This window comes from Micrasema longulum, unplaced genomic scaffold, assembly GCF_059751315.1.
Source record: "Micrasema longulum isolate JH-2025_06_02 unplaced genomic scaffold, ASM5975131v1 h1tg001975l, whole genome shotgun sequence".
NCBI lineage: Eukaryota > Metazoa > Arthropoda > Insecta > Trichoptera > Brachycentridae > Micrasema > Micrasema longulum.
The window spans coordinates 7,046-27,904 of record NW_028279148.1 but is presented as its reverse complement, the minus strand read 5'-3'; the positions used below and the strand labels follow the sequence as shown (position 1 = coordinate 27,904).

General features: G+C 31.7%; 1 protein-coding gene across 4 annotated transcripts in view; it reads right to left on the bottom strand.

Annotated features, from left to right (window-relative positions):
• LOC148273349 (smoothelin-like protein 2) overlaps positions 1-20,167 on the bottom strand; it is a 44,772-nt gene extending 24,605 nt beyond the window's left edge. For all 4 annotated transcript variants that reach the window (XM_088238829.1, XM_088238828.1, XM_088238830.1 and 1 more), the window contains exon 1: positions 20,005-20,167. The gene's annotated coding sequence lies outside the window, so the exon portion shown is untranslated. The remainder of the gene's footprint in view (positions 1-20,004) is intronic.
• Positions 20,168-20,859: the final 692 nt, after the last annotated feature.

Sequence of the window (20,859 nt, the reverse complement as noted above, 5' to 3'; positions counted from 1 at the left end):
TTGTCTTGTAATGTGAGATGGATATAAAAAAAATACAAACATTGTAAAAGTATAAAAAAATAAATTATAAATAGAACCCGAATTGAAAAAGTGTAGATATAAATTATCTTTATAATACAAAACTAATTTTAAACATTCAATGAGGATCTTCATAAACCTACACAAGCTTCTTTTTCAAGGTATACTTAACAAATCAATTTTTATTTTTATTTTTAGTGTGTAAGGAATTAATAAATCAAGTCTTTTTGTCTTGTAATGTGAGATGGATATAAAAAAAATACAAAAATTGTAAAAGTATAAAAAAAATATTATAAATAGAACCCGAATTAAAAAGTGTAGATATAAATTATCTTTATACTACAAAACTTATTTTAAACATTCAATGAGGATCTTCAGCCGTGCGGGAAATCGGACACATGAAATATTTTCTTAAAAATGAAATAAAAAGAACATTAATGATTTAAATCGTACTGTTAAGCCGTATTATTGCGGCGATGTTTCTTGAAAAATGTACGAAAAAAACATTTTTATAAAAACAACTTCTTTGAACGACGTCACTAGTGTAAATATGAATCAACCAATGATAAGAGAGTTGTGGTAAATGAAGTCAACGGATCAATCGACAAAACTGACCGAGAAGAAGCGGAAGCAAACTTGAGACGTCACACGCGGAGTAATTTCAGAAGTACAAAAAAAAAACAATCGTAGCGCTGATAATACGATGCATAAAAATTGAACAAATAAAAAATATAAAAAACTTCCTCATTAACAATCACTGCAAATATTATGTAAATCTAAACAGAAATGTGCCTACTGCCGCCTGCGACACAGTACAAATTACTAGTACATAAACATAATTATTCTTTCCTACAAAACTAGAAATGTGCCTACTGCTGACTGTGACACGGTACAAATTACTAGTACATAAACACATACATTTCTCTATAAAACAAACAGTTTTCCCTGAAGATGGCTCCTGCAATGGTAGCCGAAACGTCGGATCAAATCCAACATACACGGTATCACCCAAAAAAGATACATATTATCTAAAAAGAAGTTTATTTTTAAAGCAGGTATAATTGCAGAGGTGCCGGTTCTGAATTGCAGACTGTTAAAATTATAAATTGGCATAAGGCATTAATACCTAAATTAATATTTAGGTGACAGAGATACGAATCAGCAGCAAAAGATTTATGGATAAATATTATTCGTTCTGCCAAAATCAGATGATATAAGTAACTGTTTTTATTTTAGATCAAAGCCACGTTTCAGAATATAATAAAACCTTCATCAGACAATCCTATTTGGACGATTGCTGTGGAAACATCGGGGAAATCTTTTGAAATACTAAAAAAAGCCACGGACTTCCTCAATTATTGAATTCGCAAGTTCGTAAAGCAAAAGAAGACATAACCGTTAATACTATTTTACGCCCGTAAGTGGCGGTTAGCAGAGGCGTCTTCTCTGAAAATACTCAGAGATTGGCGTCGACCCCCGATTATAAATAATATCACCGAACAGTTTAGAACCTTGACCGTCGACTTAAGCTAGAAAATAAATCTCCCTAATGGGTTTCCTGTCCGATCTTGTTCCACAGCACTAAACTTGTGACAAGTCCGACATTTTGGGAACCAATTAATTTGATATCCTGATTCCGTAGGAGCTCTAAACGTGATTAACATATTACAACAGAGATGAAGAACATTTAAGAGAAGGTAATATATAAGTCTATGCATCTACAGGGCTTATGACCTGTCAATGGCTGGTTTAAGTGGCCACTTTACACACTGTGTAACATTCACCATTCTGCCTATATTTGAACATCTATATTCCTTTAATTCTTCCATCTGTTGATGTTTGTGAAGTTAAAAAGCTGAAACCTTTATTTATGCTGGTGAGATTCATCTAATTGAATTATTTCACCTACATACTAGGCAACGCCTGAAAATTCTATATTACCTGCTCTTAAATGTTCTTCATCTCTGTTGTAATATGTTAATATAAACACCTCCCCAGGGAGTTTAATTCAGTCCTTGTCTACAAACATTTAGACAAACTCAAAATATTGTTGATAAATTACCTGGTCCATGAAGAAGTATAGAAATTGAAAAAATAACATTTTCAGGCGTTGCCTAGTATGTAGGTGAAATAATTCAATTAGATGAATCTCACCAGTATAAATAAAGGTTTCAGCTCTTTAACTTCACAAACATTAACAGATGGAAGAATTGAAGGAATATAAATGTTCACATATAGGCAGAATGGTGAATGTTACACAGTGTGTAAAGTGGCCACTTAAACCAGCCATTGACAGGTCATAAGCCCTGTAGATGCCTAGACTTCTATATTACCTTCTCTTAAATGTTCTTCATCTCTGTTGTAATATGTTAATATAAACAGCTACCCAGGGAGTTGAATCCAGTCCATGTCTACAAAAATTTGGACACACTCAAAATCTTGCTCTAAACGTGTATTATTTTTTTTTGCGTTTAAAAGTGAAATTGCTCAATAGATAATTTTAGGTTCAAATTAATTCATAGCTTAACAGATAAATAAAATTCATTCAAAGGGTGTCGGTAGAATTCAATAAATCTTCGAATTTAATAAAGGCGGGTACACTTATTATTTAATACGACAAAGGTTAGGAATGCCTTCAACTAACGAAATGTGTAAAAAGCGTGTTTTTCATTGTGTGTACTACGTGTCTATTACGATTATCTTACTCCAGAACTTTGTGGTAGTGGAAAATGTTATTTTATTTATTGCAGTAGTTTCAATAATTTACCGCATTATTTAATTCTACAATCTTACTTAAAACTTAAAACTCGATAGAAACTTAATATTGAATCAAAAACTGATTTAAGTATACGTATTTTTTGACATTCGTTTGTAATGCCCTAATTACGAAACAATCGTTCAATTTTTTAAAAATATAAAGGTAAACGTCGTTTTACGTCGGGGTTTTGTTCCGAGAGACACTGGCGTAAAAAAAATCGGTATAAAATGAACACAAATATATGGAAGATATAAGGTTAGGTTCCGTGCCAAAATTCTAAGAACAATCTAACATATTTATTTAATACATATAGTATATATATATTCTAAATAAATTAAAAACGTATTTAATAAATACAGTTTGAATTCGTTTACAAAATAAATAATAATCTCTTAATATAAAAAATGATTTTTTTATAATAAAAATACTAGCTCACCAGTTCGTCGGTACTTAATTAAATTTTCACACTTTTTTGAAAACAGTATCCAATTTCATTTGCTTTGATTGTTGCTTCCTTTTTCGCAGAATCATAGCATAAACCACAAATATTTTAATATTTTTTTAATTTTAATAATAATAAAATGAAAAATATAATCATACCTTTTTTTTTTTCTTATAAACAAAACGAAAACTAACTCTGAAACAATTTCACACACACAATAGGCGGCTCGCGTACACGGTAATATAATAAAACAACTTGTAAAAGTGTGTCTGCTATTAGAATCGCGGCGCCTATTATCGTCTGGTGTCGGCCGGACCGAAGAATTCCACGCCAGCACTAACCGGCGTAATTGTAAATTGACGTAGATTGAACCGGCGCAAAACGACGTTTACCTATTAAAATCAGAATTCTACAAATAAAATTCTACAACTTGCGCTGTGGTCCAGTTGTGCTTTGCTTTGTACATTGTCTATCAATTTATTAATGGTATCTAATATGTTATTGTTCTTTAATGAATACTGAAAAATACGTTTGGAGTTTCAGAGATAACCGACATTTAATGTTTGATCGATACTAACTCATGTGTGGCTGTGATATCACACTGGTCTACATACTATACTTGATTTATCTCTTATTTTTTTAAATTATGAAGTTGTATTTTTTGTAATCTTCAAATACACACTTTCACACCGGATTTGGAAGGTAAAATTTGTAAAACTATGCTGGATACAAAAAATATTTATCTTTGTTACGCGAAGAATGAATATGACTCCAGTACAGCAATAAATATGTTTAAGAGAGACCACGAAAATATAACTGGCTATAAGTGGCTGAATCGGGTTGTGGTCCCGTGGCTAATGTTGCGGACTCACGGATCAGAAGTCCGAGGTTCGAACCCCACTGTACCCCAACTTGATTTTAATTTTCTAATAGTGAGTTATTTACAACGCGTTGAAAATGCCCACCAAAATGGAAATACTTGGGTAAATTATATGAACACAAATATTTATTTCAAAAAAACTTGTAACAAAAAAAACAGAGACGCTGTTCTGTGGCCAGTGTTTGTGAGAAAAGATATTCAGACGGTTATTGAAAGTGATTGGGGATGCACGCACGCACGTAAGATAATGGGCGTATTTATGATTTTGTATTTATTTTGCTATAACAGGGCTAAATTACATGTTAAATTATGAATAAGGAATTATTTAACAGTCGGTTATTATTTTTTATTTCTTTTAAATGTCTGAACTTTAGAATATTCTGTCTTTTGCCCGCGGTAACACGATGTTACATCACCGCGTGCAAAGAAATTATTTACCACAGTCTTTTAAGAGCTGAAGGTTACAATTCGAAGAATTCTAAATCTTCACTCCGAAAATGGTTTCCTTTTCTGTCCACCCTATTCTGCTTATTAAGTTGCTGAGGCTGAGTCGAATTGAACAAAAACGTAAAGTATGATTTTATCCAACACTTCGAGTGGAAAACGAATTGTATTATATTATGATGCTGGAAGAAGGTAAGAGTGTCTGTAAACTAAGAGGCGTTAGACCGTCACAAGCGAAAAGTAAAAATACGAACTACGTCGCTTTTATTTTGACGTAGGTAAAATGACATCGGCAGACTTCCACTTGGCTCGGGATCTGCGCAGGATACTCGAGGATAGGTAACAGGTAACACCATCAATCAACAGGCGATGATCATCCATTTAGATTTCAAGAGAAATATTAGGTGCTTACGTATTTTTTTTAATTTTTTTAAATTTTTTTTTTATTTAAATTTTATTGATAAACCCTTACGGGTTACATACATTTAACAAAATGTTTTCACTTTTGAAATTCAAATTCTACTGTTAATAATAATATTTTTAACATCTTTTGTAAAGGTTGCCTGAGTCTTTTGTTTAGTTTTGTCTGGTAGTTTATTGTATAATTTCAGTCCATGGTTTATAAGTCTCGATTGTCCTTTTCTCGTTTTAAAAGATTGTATATGATATTTTTCTGAAATTCTCGTATTGTGTTCATGTTTACTACAATTTTTTTCAAGTTTTAATTCTTCGTCTACAATTACATCAGTGGCTAATTTATGAATAAATTTTAAAGATTCTAGTTTAAAGAGTTCAGTTACGTTTAATTGTTTAGTTTGTTCAAAAAGTTCTCTAGTTGCTGTTAGATAGGGAAGGTCATATACTAACTTTAACTTGCCGAGTTAACTTTCGTTTGCGCAGTAATTTCGGAATTCAGTCAGTTTTGGTTTTAAAGACGCGTTTCTTTCAAAATCAATTAGTTATTTGTTTTTTTATCGTTTGTAATTGCTAAGATTTTTTTATCATACAAGGTAATTCAACAAAAATACATACTAGAAAACATACAATTTGAAGTTATTCGTCGGTACAATTTCAAGTAAATATATATGTTAAATCTTCAATTACAGAATTAAAAAAAGTAGATAAAATATTATTAAATATTTGTAATAACCACTTACTGATTTATGTCTACCGGTTTCGTTAGGTCAGTTATTTTCCGGCGATCCTCCAAAGTACGTAAATTAAAAAAAAAAACAAAGACAAATATGCAATTTGAAATTAATGAATCTTAAAAATTTTTGTTGGACTCTTTCAACACTATTTATGTGAATTTTGTAAAAAGGAGACGATGTATTTAAACTCTAATTGGCTTCTAACAAAGGGTATATACAAAAGTTTCATCATTTTAACTGATTAAAAATCTTTTTCATTTAAATTATTTATTGACAATTCTTGATGGAATTCCATTGTAATGTTTCATTATCATTGTATTATATTATCATTAATAAAAAAATACTCGGTACACTTCCACTTATTTATTTTGACCAATGTGATGCATATTTTGATATGTCGTTATTAAATGAATTAAAACATACTTTTGACAAAGCAAAAAACATAAAAAAATTACATGTAGGACATAAAGGTCAAAAGTTAGATAGATTGGAAATTTTAGAAATAAATAGGATAAAAAATAATGGCGATAGAATTTTAATAAATCAGCAGATACAATTTAAAAACTCACCCTTTTTAGCCCCCTTAGTTGGACCCTGTACATTGTAATAAAACAATAAATATTTTTTATATAATAGAATATTCTCTTAAAGTACACCGCCAACACATGTTTCAATAATTTGTATCATTCTGTTCCATTGAAATATTGCCTATTGTATCTTTTTCAACTTATTTTTAAATGTTCCTACACTTAAGATAATATTTAGTTTTATATAAATTATCCTTACACTGTATTATATTCACCAGTCTGAAGTTGCCCATTAGAGGGTGAAAGCGCTTATTGGTCAAAATAAATAAGTGGAAGTGTACCAAGTATTTTTAAAATTAATAACTTATATGTAAATATAAGTTATTACATCATTGACTCAAAATCCTTTATGGTTCGAATGAAACCCAAAGTTTTTATACTTTTAGAAGTAATGTGGTTGATGTGGCTTTGAATTCAAGTTTTTCGTCAAATATGACACCAATGTGTTTTATTATTCTGTACAAAACGGTAATTTAATAGGTAAGCATTTAATATATCCGAAATACGCGAGTAAACGCAATCAGCACAGAAATATAAACATAATTGGGTTCGTAGCCATTGCTGATTTGGCAGAACTTTGGAAACCACGCCGGGTTACGACTCTAGGTGTGGGAATGTGGCGATAGCACGCAAGGGAAATGTCTGAAGTTAATAACGCGAGAACTCATATGTAGATCGGAGTTAATAATAGATATGATTTAAATCTAGAAACACGGATGATTAAGCTGGCAAATATCGATCGGCCGGTTGCGAACTATGATGCGCTGTTCCTCGATCAACACAGCACCAACTATGGCTGGCATGCGCCAATGCGCAATGTCCCGATTGTGTCGTATTATAAACTCGAGGCTAGGTCTGGACTGTTATGGTGGAAGTCTTTCTAGATTTAAACAGTTCCTAAAATAGAGCAGGAGGCGATTACAAACACAATCTATATCGGTACATATCGCGATCAATCGATATTTATGTACGAAATGCGGATATTTGCATGAAAATTTTAAAGCATTTTTGTCGGTGACCAGTAATTGAACATGTTTAGAAAAAAAATGTTTACACATTCTATTTTCCATACTACTACTGCAGGGAGAATGGACCGCCACACACGTCTATCCTGGCATACATTCCTAGCTTTTTCCACATTCATACATGCCCTTCGGTTCTGTCTGCTTTTTACATGACCAGACTTAAGATTTTGATTATTTGATCATGCCTCGTCTTCCTTGGTCGTTCTCGTCTCACATTGCCGTTCATTTTCGCCATATATACTTGTTATACCATTCTTTCGTCGTCCATTCGTTCTACATGACCAAACCATTTCAGAGACCCTTTCTTAATCGTATCAATTATACTTCACTCAGATTTACACTCTCGCCTGATTTCATCATTTGTAACCCTGTCATACATTGATTTCCCACACATTCGTCTAAGAGATTGCATTTCTACCGCGTTCACTCGGTTTTCATCCTTCCTCTGCCAGTTCCATGTTTTACTTCCATACACATGTGTCGGGACTAAAACTCCGTTGTGCACTGCCAGTTTAGCTTCGATTGACATATTTTTATTAGCAATTACTGTGCTTAGAGCGCCGTTCATTTTGTTGCCCGCATTCACTCTCCTTTCAACATCTTTTTCTACTCTTCCATTTCTTGAAAACATGCTTCCCAGATACACAAATTCTTCTACTTGTTCAAGACATTCTTGTTTACATTTATTATGCAGTCTTCGACCGACCAAAAACTAACAAAATTATCAAACTGTCATATCTGTCTTCAGTAAATCATAAGAGTTTACGTGACGATACGAATAGATCGCCAAGTTAGAGCATTGTGCAGTAATAAATAACACGGCGAGTTATGCAACCGAAGTCAGCGTCGAAGCACGCGTGCATCGGAAAATGACTAGCGATATATTAATAACCGGTAGCAGTGTGAGTCAGTCAGCGTGGAACTTCTGCTCTTTACGAGATACTAGACGTGCGGCTCTCCGGGGTGCGAGGTCGAACACCCGGCCGGCTATTGTTGATGCACCGGCGGCCAGGAAGAGGAAGACGCCGACCGGGAATGCGAGGCATTCGACTATTGTGCGCGCCGAGCGAACTGCACCGAAGAAAAGACGGGAGTTCTGATACAAACTGGCGGAGATTTCAGAAACCATATCGGTACAGAAAACGACTCAATTCGGACAAACGAACTCGAATTGAAACAGCTAGATGTTGAAAGCTCGTCGGTAACTGGATTCGTAGCGTGTAGTAATGGTTGGGGTGTTCGAATACTATGCTTAAGGTCCTGGGTTCGATTATTGGTCCGTTTTATTCAAAACTTAAAAATCGTCGTCCATCTTTCAATAAGGCGTATCCCGTTTTTAGTTAAAATTTAGTCATAACTGTTTTAATAAAAATTTTGTTACATTTATGGAATAAATGGGCATCATACTAATAATATAAAAAAACCCAGCAAAATACAGTAAGATTGTTTTTATATTATTTTTAAACGAGTAAAATTTCCACACAAATTCTTAAAAAGTCGTTTTAAAAATTAACGAATTCGATACACGCCTTTTTGAAAGATGGACGACGAAATGAGCACAAAAAATAAAACGGTTATACATCATTTTCAAGGAAAAATTTTTGCTCTACAAGGTATTGTGTTTGCTTTTACGTTCATCATCGTTTCCTTTCCGCTCCTAATAGTGCATAGGGCACTGAAATGGTTCACCAATCATAGCGTGTTTTGATATTTTTTTCTGTCACATGAAGGTAAGGTTATCAATCTTACGCTTCAGGTGCCAATCCAATGACTATGAAATATTCTAGTGTACAAATACATATTTTTAAAAATAAATTTAAATCAGGTTGCGGTCCCGTGGCTAGTGTCTCGGACTCACGGATCAAAGGTCCGTGGTTCGAATCCCACTCTACCCCAATTTTTTCCCATTTTCTAATAGTGAGTTATATACAACTCGTTGAAAATGGCCCTCAAAATTAAATATATGCGTCAATTATAAGAACGCAAATATTTCTTTTTTTTATAAAAAATAAAAATAATAAAAAAATATTTAATTTCAACCATGGCGGGAATCGAGCTCGAGACCTCATGCACTGTAGGCGAATGCGATGCTCATTACACCACGAGGCTGACACTTTTACGTTACATATATTATTTTATTTGAGAACTAGCCTTTAAAATTGAATGTCGAATAGACGTAAGTTATACAACGATATTTTTTAACATGTTGTTTTTAGGAAGAAAAATGTCACACTTAAAAAAATTGCCAAAACTGAAAATACATTCTGTCTGCCTTTAGTGATTTAAGCTTTTTAAGACTTTATTGAAATTTACACCTCTGTTTTTACTAACAACAAAAAATTTCGACTATCGTGACTTTTTTCTAAATAAGTAACCTTTCTAAATGTTTCCTTTTAAAGAAAAAATATGTATCAGAAGCAAACTTAAAAATCTCAATTGAAAGAGATCAAATTTCATTTATTCAAATTTGTTGCAGCAGAGAGGGAAAACACCTTTGAGTTGGGAATATGAAAGTCTAGGCATTTACAGGGCTTATGGCCTGTCATTGGCTGGTTAAAATGGCCACATAATACACTGTGTAACATTCACCATTCTGCCTTTGTTTAAACATCCACATTTCCCCAACTCTTCCGTCTGTTGACTCTTGTGAAGTAAAAGAGCTAAAACCTTTATCATGTGGGAGAGGTTCATCCGGCTGAACCAATTCACCTACTAGGCAACGCCTGAAAACAATTTTTCAATTTTTATACTTCTTCTTTTACCAAGTAGAGTATAAAAATTGAGTAAAGTGGCCACTTAAACGCAGTGCGTAAAGTGGCCACTTAAACCAGCCAATGACAGGTCATAAGCCCTGTAAATGCCTAGACATCCATATTTCCATCTCAAAGGTTTTTTCCCTCTTTGTTGCAACAAATTTGAAGGTAAATTTAACGCTGTTCATTTAGAATTATTAGATAAATATATGTATTTCAGAGGCAGACGGGTGCAAATCCAAGCATCAAATGTTAAAACAAAACAAGCATTAAGAATCTACTTTTTCTAAGTAATTTTTAGCTTTAATTTGTACTTTCAGTATCATAATACATTGGTTCTTTTATTATAAAACTTACATTTCTTCAAAATCAATGGACATATCATAAACTGGATACGAAAATCGAAATGTCATTTCGCCAAATTCCGGATTTGCATCCGTCTGCCTCTGAGGATACTCTGAGATATACTCATTTGATGTAAAAATATACAAAGTTGTATTATTGTTCCGAAGTAAATATACACATTTGATGTAACACAAAACAAGGATGGAATCGTGATTCCAATTCTGCCATTCTATTTTTATAAACTCATTACTATACTGTTAAATGTATTTTCCTTATAAACATACAACTTCTAACTCTTTTTCATTTTAATTCTCTGATAAAACGCCGCGTTGTTTTCGATATAAAATTTCTGTATAAAATATTAAACTACAAAGTAGATACTAACCTCCTTAATAAAATACAAATAAATGTGGTATTGAGAACACTCAGACATTGTGAAATATTTAAATTGCATTTGTTTTCAAATAATGCTACAAACCACACACCTTTGGCCCGCATGTGTCGGGAATATAATATATACTGCCGAAACAATAAAATTGACATTTTTCATGATACTCTCTCAGCTTTTGCGAATAATCTCTTAGGAATAAATCTTATTTAATAAGTACACAGGTACAACTTATTTTTTATTGCATTGTATCCTGTATAAAAAAATATTCAAAAATATGTATTACATCTTAATATATAAATCTATTTTGTGTAATTCTATAATTGAAGATATATATGCATGTAAAATTGTATCGACGAATGCTTTAAAATTGTATGTTTTCTATTATGAATCTTTGTTGAAATTGTATGTTTTCTATTATGAATCTTTGTTGAATTACCTAATAAAATAAAATAAAAAAAATAAAAATACACATGTGTTACTCCCCGCTAGAAATTGATTGAAATTTTGTCTTCATTAAATGAAATTTGAGGAATCATGCCAGAAGGCATTTTTTTGTTGGCATGTCAGCCCCATATTCACCATTCGAATTCCGTGAATCATGATATGATTATAGCTTCACCCTACACAGACTATCATGCAAAAGAAATGTAAATCCCAAGAATGTTTGTTTGGAAGCTCGTGACGGAATGTCGCTTTAGTCGGGCTGAATTCAGTGGAGACTAAACAAAACTAGAGTGAAGACTAAGAAATGTGAAAATAATTATGAAACTGGCGAAGGGTATATTATGGCCCATTCGATAGTTGATTTGTGGTTTAAAAGCTTTTCTATAGTTAAGAAAACAGCAATGAAAGAATGACAGCTAACGATGTTAGGAAACTGTTGAATCGATTCCAAATTAAATATTGATTGAAACGCGTCACACGAAATCATAACATGAATTAAAATAGAAAAAAAATACTCCTTGGTTTCCATAGTTTAAATAAACACTTATCTCTAAAATACATTTTTGTTATTTTTTTAGGTTAAACTTTTATTTTATTTTTTTCTTATTTTATTTACATTTTTTAGATCTTAATTTTAATGGGTACTTTTATTTTTTAATTTTGCGTAAAAAAATCTTTAGATATGAATTGAAATTTTTGATTTACTTTGTTTTATTTTTTATCTTGTTTTGATTACATTTATAAGCAAACACTTTTTATACATGTATATATTTTTTCCTATGTTTAAAATGTATTCAAGTAAATGGCTATTTTTTAATTTTAATTGTATTATTTTTCTCTATTTTACTACTTTAATTTTTTTTTCAACCACTTTATCTGGTTTTGTTGAGTTTTTTCTTTTCTATCTTCTTAATAACATTTTTAATTTTTCAAAGCATCAAAAACAAAATAATATATGTTAATTATCTTATTTGTATTTAATATGATTTTTTTATTCTTCCATTTGATTCTTAACTAAAACTAATGTCTGAGCACCCGATTATTCAATATTATTATTATTTAAAGCATCAACTTTGTGGTCAAATTTTTTAATAAATGTTATTAAATATTTGTATATAACCACTTACCGAGTTAAAATCTTACATACAAATAATAAAGGGTTAAAAGTAAATAATATGGAAATATTTCACATTAGGAAAGCTTTAGAAAATAATGTTCCTTTGATCAATAATCAAACAAACTTCCAATATGGTCCTTTATACGATGTTCCACTGTAATGGTCACCCTATTAAACTCACCCCCTCCCTCCATCCACTCTATTTTTTTCATTAATTCTCAAACAAAAGAATATCGGAATATCGGAAACATTCTACAATCCCTCGTATATGTGAAACATTTAACAAAAAAAATAATAGTCTTGATATATTTAACACTCCGTACAATATGTACAGAAGAGAATTAATAGGCTTGATTCATGCTCTTCATTCATAATTCATTTAATCATTAAATCAAATGCAATTTTCCACTCTCACTTTCCTTCAATCATCCTTTACCACTCCTTATCAATTTCCTTCTTTTCCTTTCCACTCTCTCCTGGTTTTGTCCATATTTATCTTATTTTAATAGATAGTGTATTTATTATTTATATAGTATAAAGTTCAAGCCGTCGTCGCTTAATTACAGTATTATTTAGTGAATACATATAATTGGATGGCAGGCCCTACTATGTATACATTTTATATAAAAAATTTAAAAAAAATCATTTAACCTGTACATCTGTTTGTATTCGAAATAAATAAAATAAAATAAAATATGTTCATAATTTAATCAGTGCATGTTTGTCCTAATCAGTGCACGTGCTTATTAAAATGCATGTCCTTATATTTTTGTGCTACAACTATGGTGTATATTTTTGTGCTACAACTACGGTGAAGGTGTATAGTGGGTTTTGCATGTTTGCTTAGTTGGTGTCCTGACGAAGAGACGGATACGTCTCGAAACTGGTAGACATAGAAAAGCGGGTAAGTGGTTTTATAAAAATATATATAACATTTGGTAAAATGTATGACCACAAATTAAATGCTTGAAATATGAATCATATAAAGAATAGTTTATCATCGTGTACTCAGACATTAGTTTTAATTTATTTTTTTATTGTTGTGAAGAGATTCATCTGACTGAATTATTTCACATACAAGCCAACGCCTGACAACAATTTTCTAATTTTTAAACTTCTTCTTGGACCAGTTAGTTTTATTGCAATATTTAAGTTTGTCTCAGTTTGACGCATTTGGATTTGTGGCTCTTTATAGGGGTGCGATATATTTCTATCGTAATGTAATGTAATTAACATAATTAAACTACACAAATAATCTACAACTTTTTGTAAAAAAAATACTGCGAACAAGTTTGTAGAAGTGATGATGAATTTTATTCCTTATTCTGGGAGGCGGTAATAATATTTGTATTGTGCGCTCTAAAACTCGCATAAATCAACGTTTTCCTTAATCCCAAGCACTGGCATTATTCCAACCCGGAATCCAACATGAGCAAATTATAATTTAACAGAAGCGGTTTGAATTTAACAAACCAGCTTTCCCTGACACATGTTTCAGGTTTTACTGCGAAGAATTTGAATTCATTTTCAGTTCCTGAAATAATCGCCGCGGGGCTAAAACAACTCCTGAAAATAGCAGGTATAATAATATGGTAATGTCTTTGTTTGGATAGCGACGTTCCATTGAATCTAAAATCGCAAGTTATATGCAGAGCGTTGCTTGAATTGGAACATTTTTCGATTATTTGTTCATAATATGATTAATTCTTTCAGACATGAATTAATTTCTGTGGATATATAAAAATAATTAGGATTTAAAAATATTTTTTATGTTTTTTTTTATTTTTTTTATAAACAACTAGCGAACCCGACAGACGTTGTCCTGCCCGAACGTTGGCAAAAGACTTTTCATTTATAAGTAGGTACTTAGATACTTGAGTAAATTCCAAAACTAAAAATTGAATATATTTAAATATTAAATTTAAGTAGGTACCTAGGTACTTGTTTATGGTTGTATTCCAAAACATAAAGTAAATATTTTTTCAAATATGGCATTCTTTTTGCAAACGTCAAATTCAGGTCTTCTTACCAACAGAGGGGTGTACTTATTTAGGAATACGATTTTAAAAAATGTATTGAACTTAATATTATTTAAGTGTTACCAAAAATCTAAAAAAAGGAAAAAATGGGTTGAAATTATAAGGAATTTAAGGAAATAATCTGATAGAGATCCACAAAAAACAAATTCTGTTTGTAAACATTCAAAAACAAACTTTTTTATTCACAAAAAACTAGCTTTCTTTCCATTTTTTTGTAAATGCATTCTCCTCGAATGCAACCCTGGTAGATCGATGAATAAAATATTTATGCTCCTTTCTTCATTTTTACATATTCGATTGAAGATTTTAATATCTACGAACACGCACAGCGCAAAGATCTACATTTCTCTGAAAACCGCACGTAAATCGGTTAAGCTGTTTAGGGGGAGTACGGTGACATCACACGTACAGAGGAATTTTATATATAAAGATAGGTTTCAATCTGATAATCGACAGACACGATTCATTTAAAATCTTACAGTATATGTTTACTCAATCTAATTAATTTAATTTTATTGAAATATGTTTAAAATTCGCCCTACATATAATTAATAGGGACGAGAGGAATTTGCTCCAAAACAAACAAACCAGCCAGAAGCCGGCTGCCAAAGTTAACAACATTATTTTCTGTGTAATGCTGATTACCGACGAATATAAAAAATGGGACGTGCGTAAACGAGTTACTATTGATAAAAACGTACATACTAAATATTAAAATAATTTAATCTATCTTGTGGTTTTTCTTATCTAGTGAAATTTATTACATTATTTATAAAAATTGGAAAATTTAACGAAAAACACTTGCAGTCTAAACAACACTATAAATCTATTATAGTTATCAAAAACATTTTTCACTTTGTGGTATGACATTTTACACTTATTTGTTTATAAATTTGTATAAACCACTTTAATTTTTTTTTTCATACAATATTTTATTATATTAATAGCAGCGCGTGCAGTTGCAGTATTTGAATAAAAGAAAGGAGCACGGGAATGGATCTACCTTTGATACGATATGTTCTTCGATATTTTTGCAGATGATAATAAAAGTTCACTATGAATTATTTAACGATTTATGATAACAATTCTTACAATGACGCGCGACCATTCCAAGAATTCTTATTAATGTAATGTAATGTAAAATGTTTGTTTACAATAGAAATGTTCTATTTTTTTTTATCTTCTATCTTGGTATTAGGTAGGCACCTTAAGGATGAGTCAAGAGAAGGGTGGTAATCGGCCAGGAATAATATCGATAAATGCTGTTTTATACGGAACACATATAAATCGTAAAATGAACAAAAATGCAGTTAAACTCTATGTCCGCTCATCAGCGATGTTTACTTAGACATAAAATAATTAAACGTTGCTTTACGTCACGGCATAAAAGCGGGTTCTTTCGCCTGATGAGGTAAAATGCATTGTTTGACGTTATACAAATCGTTGTAATCGTTCATCACCAATATTTATTGAAGTAAAAACGAGAATATACTTTGTATATTCAAATGAATTGACGTAAAATTCGTAAAAGTTTTCCAGTAAAATTCTTGGCGAAGGTGGACATCGCTGACACCGAAAGTTATTTTCACAGGAATGTAAAACTCGTCCGCTGCTGTCCGTTTTTATTTCAAGTTCCTCGTGATGCACATTTTTATGCTACTCAAAACGGCTAATCACATAAAATTTTACTACTAAATGGGAACATATAAAAATGGAGATATTGAATTGATTTTAATTATTTTAAGGGAAATGAGACAAAAATATATTCATAATGTTTGGAAAATCTTGCGAAAAATACGAGAAATGTTATGTTTTTTTCATATCATGACCCGTTTTTGTCGTATTGTTAACTTAAGACAAGTTCCGGACTTTTTTGGTTTAAGTTTACAGCGATCTAATTCCCTATAATACATCACATACAAATAATATAATCACTAGATCCTCAACACAAAGACAACTTAAACAAATACAAACTAATACCACTTACGGACAAAGGGATTTTGAGTATTATTCAATTGAAACCTATGACCTACTTCCACTATCTATTAAAACAATTAAAAAAAAAGAGAGAATGTTTAAAAAGGCTATAAAAAAATGGATTGTGGAGTTAGGTGGAAGTAAAATGGATTGCCTCATTCGCCCAAACCAATATTGAATCAACTGCTCCACAAGTGTATAGCTTATGTTAGGTTTTTGTTAGTTTCATTGTGCGTTTTGTAATATAAATAATATAAATGTACATAAATACCTAGTTTTTAAAATTGTGAATATTTTGTTGATTATCTCTGTTTATTAAGTTAGTCTTCTTTGTTTATTCTCAAATGTAAAAATATTTCAAAAAAATATATTGTTAAGTGTCCTCAGCACGAGTGACCCCAGTGAGGTCACATTGTTTTTATTATTGTTTATAATTTGTAATAGTAAAAATAAATAAAAAAACAAGCACTAAATAAATAGTCAAGATCTTTTCTCGATGTCCCTAATGTTTGTCAATGCTTCTTTTCTATTTTTAAATATTTTTAACTATTCTTTTATTATAATATTTAAACCCTATAAATTGTATAAATGGATAATGTCCGTTAATACATAAATACACATAATATTTAGAATGATAAAAAAATATTTGTTGGACCAGTTTCCTTCCTACAATCATAATAATTCACTTTAATTCGTATTTACCTATGAAAAAAAAAATTATGCATCGTGTACAAATTAGAGTAACTTGGTATAAATTACTCGCTAAATACAGACAAAACATAAAAAAGAGTCATTTAAATTACTATATTTATTGTGATAAACGAGTATATGCTGGATTATTTTATAGTAAATAATGTCAAAGATCCTCGGCGGAACCTGTACAAATTTGGCTTCAATACGATAGATTTTTTATTTTTTAATGTATAACCTGCCAAGCTTAATTTGAGTGGCTTGTCTGAAGGTGAGAAAGAGAGGATATGTAAAAGTTATGAATAATACACCACAACACCCAGAAAGGTTGTAAAACCAATGTATACTTTATATTAGTACCAATCATTGCCATATAAATTCACATAGACATTTCCTAAGCCCTCAAAAATGATGACACTTAACGCCGAAATTTTCACCTTTATACTAATTTTCAGGCGTTGCCTAGTATATAGGTGAAATAATTCAATTATATGAATTTTATCCGCATAAATAAAGCCTTCAACTCTTTAACTTCACAAACATCAACAGATGAAAGCATTGAAGGAATATAGAGGTTCAAATATGGGCGGAATGGTGAATGTTACAGTGTGTAAAGTGGCCATTTAAACCAGCCAATGACAGTTCATAAGCCCTGTAGATGCCTAGACTGCCATATAACCTTATTTAAAATGTTCTTTATCTATGTTGTAATATGTTGATGTTAACAGCTGGGGAGCTAGGGAGTTGAATCTAGTCTACAAAAAAATGGAATGATTTTGAATTTTCAAACTCAAAATGTTGTTGATAAATCCACCTGGTCCATGAAGAAGTATAGAAATTGAATTTTTTTCAGGTTATTGCTTTAACTATAAATAAATAGTAAATACGAGTAAAAAGTTGATTTCCAACAAAGTAAAATTCGTTCATTAAAAAAATTGTGATGAAAACTTTTTAAATCTCAAAACCGGACGATATCAAACGTTTTAAAAGCAGGCAACCTTCAAAAGTTGATTAATATACACAAATATATTTTTAGTTTGCTTATATTATTCAATCCAAGAAAGCTGCCAAAGGAATAGTGTTTACGAAAATAATTTTATGGTCAAAGATAATCTAAACACTAAAAAAAGATCACCTTACTTAAAAAACTTATTTACATATTAATAATATAAAAGTAAGACTGATCATCTTACCTTCATGTAACAAAAATGAAGCTGCGGTTGGTGTACCGATACAGTGTCCTATGCACCATTAGGTGCGGCAAGAAAATTATTATGATTTACGTAACTGACTCTTCATGCAGTATAAAAAGGAAAGCATGTTTAGGTTACAGCGGGGTTTGGATCTGATTCACGAGTCAGTGACACTACCCACGGGACCTCAAACTGATTCTGTGATAATTTTTTAAATACATTTCTACTTAAGTTTTACACCAGGAAAAATAAAATATATAATTCGTAACCAACACAATAATAGTCCGTGTCCGGGCGGATAAAGAATGCAGTTATAGTGTGAAAAGTGTCAGAAATCTAGATTTTTTATTCTTGTATCATAAAAAACAAAGCACAAATAACCCGCTAAGCCTTTATTTTAAAGGAAGTTATTAAAAATACACCACAATACCAGGATTAACTAAAAAAAAATATATTCTGGCAACTGGCGGGAATTCAACCCGCGATGTCAGTGTCACAGTTGGCCGTCTAACCAGCTGCGCCACGACGCTCGTCAATGCCTTTGTATGCTTCCACTTGTCATTATGGCGTTAAACTCAACACAAGACTTTCGGTCTTATGGAGATAGGGATACGTTATTATTTCATGTAATATATTCTATATTAACATTATAAATGCGAAAGTGTGTTTGTTTGTTTGTGTCCTTCGCGTCTCAACGGAGCGACCGATTGACTTGATTTTTTGCACAGGGATAGCCGAAAAGGTTCGAAATAATATAGGATATTAATTTATTATCCCGAATTAAAAAAAGTACACTAAAAAAATAATGAAATACCATTATTTGAAAATGAGTAGGCGGTAAGGAGGGATGTCAAAAAGAATCATAATTTGTTTGCTTTGTCTATGGTTAGTAACAATATTTTGAGTTTGTTCAAATTTTTTTAGACAAGGACTGGATTCAACTCCCTGGGGAGCTGTTTATATTATGTCCATGAAGAAGTATAGAAATTGAAAAAATAACATTTTCAGGCGTTGCCTAGTATGTAGGTGAAATAATTCAATTAGATGAATCTCACCCGCATAAATAAAGGTTTCAGCTCTTTAACTTCACAAACATCAACAGATGAAAGAATTGAAGGAATATAGATGTTCAAATATAGGCAGAATGGTGAATGTTACACAGTGTGTAAAGCGGCCACTTAAACCAGCCATTGACAGGTCATAAGCCCTGTAGATGCCTAGACTTCTAAATTACCTTCTCTTAAATGTTCTTCATCTCTGTTGTAAAATGTTAATATGGTTAGTAAAGTATGCTTTTCGTTTTGGTTTTGTAGTTGGATTTTGGATTTGTGAACAGAATAACTGCGTCGCCGTAGACTAACGGAGCATCATATTTTTTTGCTTTCAATGCCGATAAAATATATCAATATATCATTGGATCGTGAAAATTCTCACTGATAAAAGAAAACTCTTGATGATAAACCACAGATAATTCATTAATGAAAATAATTTAATAATTTATCCCGAGTGAGCGATCTCGATTGAGGTGAAAAAATATCTTACAATTACAAAAATATGAATGGTTCGATTAGATTAGATGAAGGACTTGTGGCGCTGATTTTTAATTCATGTGCAGTACTAAAACATAGTTTGTACGTGAACATTCTAGATAGAATTTCATTGTAATTTGCTATGGAAATGAATCAAGTGCGATACATTTGTTTGCGGGGTGACATTGAAAAAACCTAATCTCAAAGTAAATTAATCTCACCGGTCGATGCGTGAATTGTGTCGTATGTAATCCGAAACCGGGGCGAATAATACTCGCAACTTGTGGATATATTTCTCGCGTTAACTCGCGTACAACGTACGGAGCAGGGCGGACTTTTCCGGTGTCCTAAGCGACTCGGTCTCCGGACGAACTGTCGCGGACTGGGGCCGCTGTCGGACAAGGAGGGGAGGGAAGAAGAGGAGGTATGATAGGGGGGAAGTTCGGACGAAAAAAGACAAGTCGATGGGAACGTCTCGGGGGAAACAGTTGTTAGGTTAACAGTTTACTGTGTTCAAGAAAAAAATACTACGGAAATCATCATACTCGCATATCCATGATTAATAATTTATATCCATATCCAGTAATCCATACACAAGATTAGGCTTGAAAATATTCAGAAAACATTTTTGAGACATCTCAATTGGAGATCCCGATTTACGGACCTTAACTATAAAACTTCTTGTCATACACATAATATACTTAGTCTTGAGGATCGTCGTTTGGTATTAGATATGGGAATTTTACATGATATTCTTAATGGACGTCTTGATAGTCCTATTCTGGTTTCTAAGTTGGCCCTTTATGTACCTGGCTACCGCACCCGTCACACGAATCTATCTCTTTTCCATGTACCTACAGTTCGCACCAACTATGCACAGAACTCTCCTCTGATTCGCTTGGCGCGTAATTATAATGTATTTTTCAATAACATAGACATATTTAACTGCAGTTAACTCATTTTTAAAACAAGAATTAAAAAACTATTATATGGAAAAAATTACGTTTCTTTAAAAAAAAAAATATTTTCACATTATAAATTTAAGATGTTTCTATTCACTCATATCAAACACACAC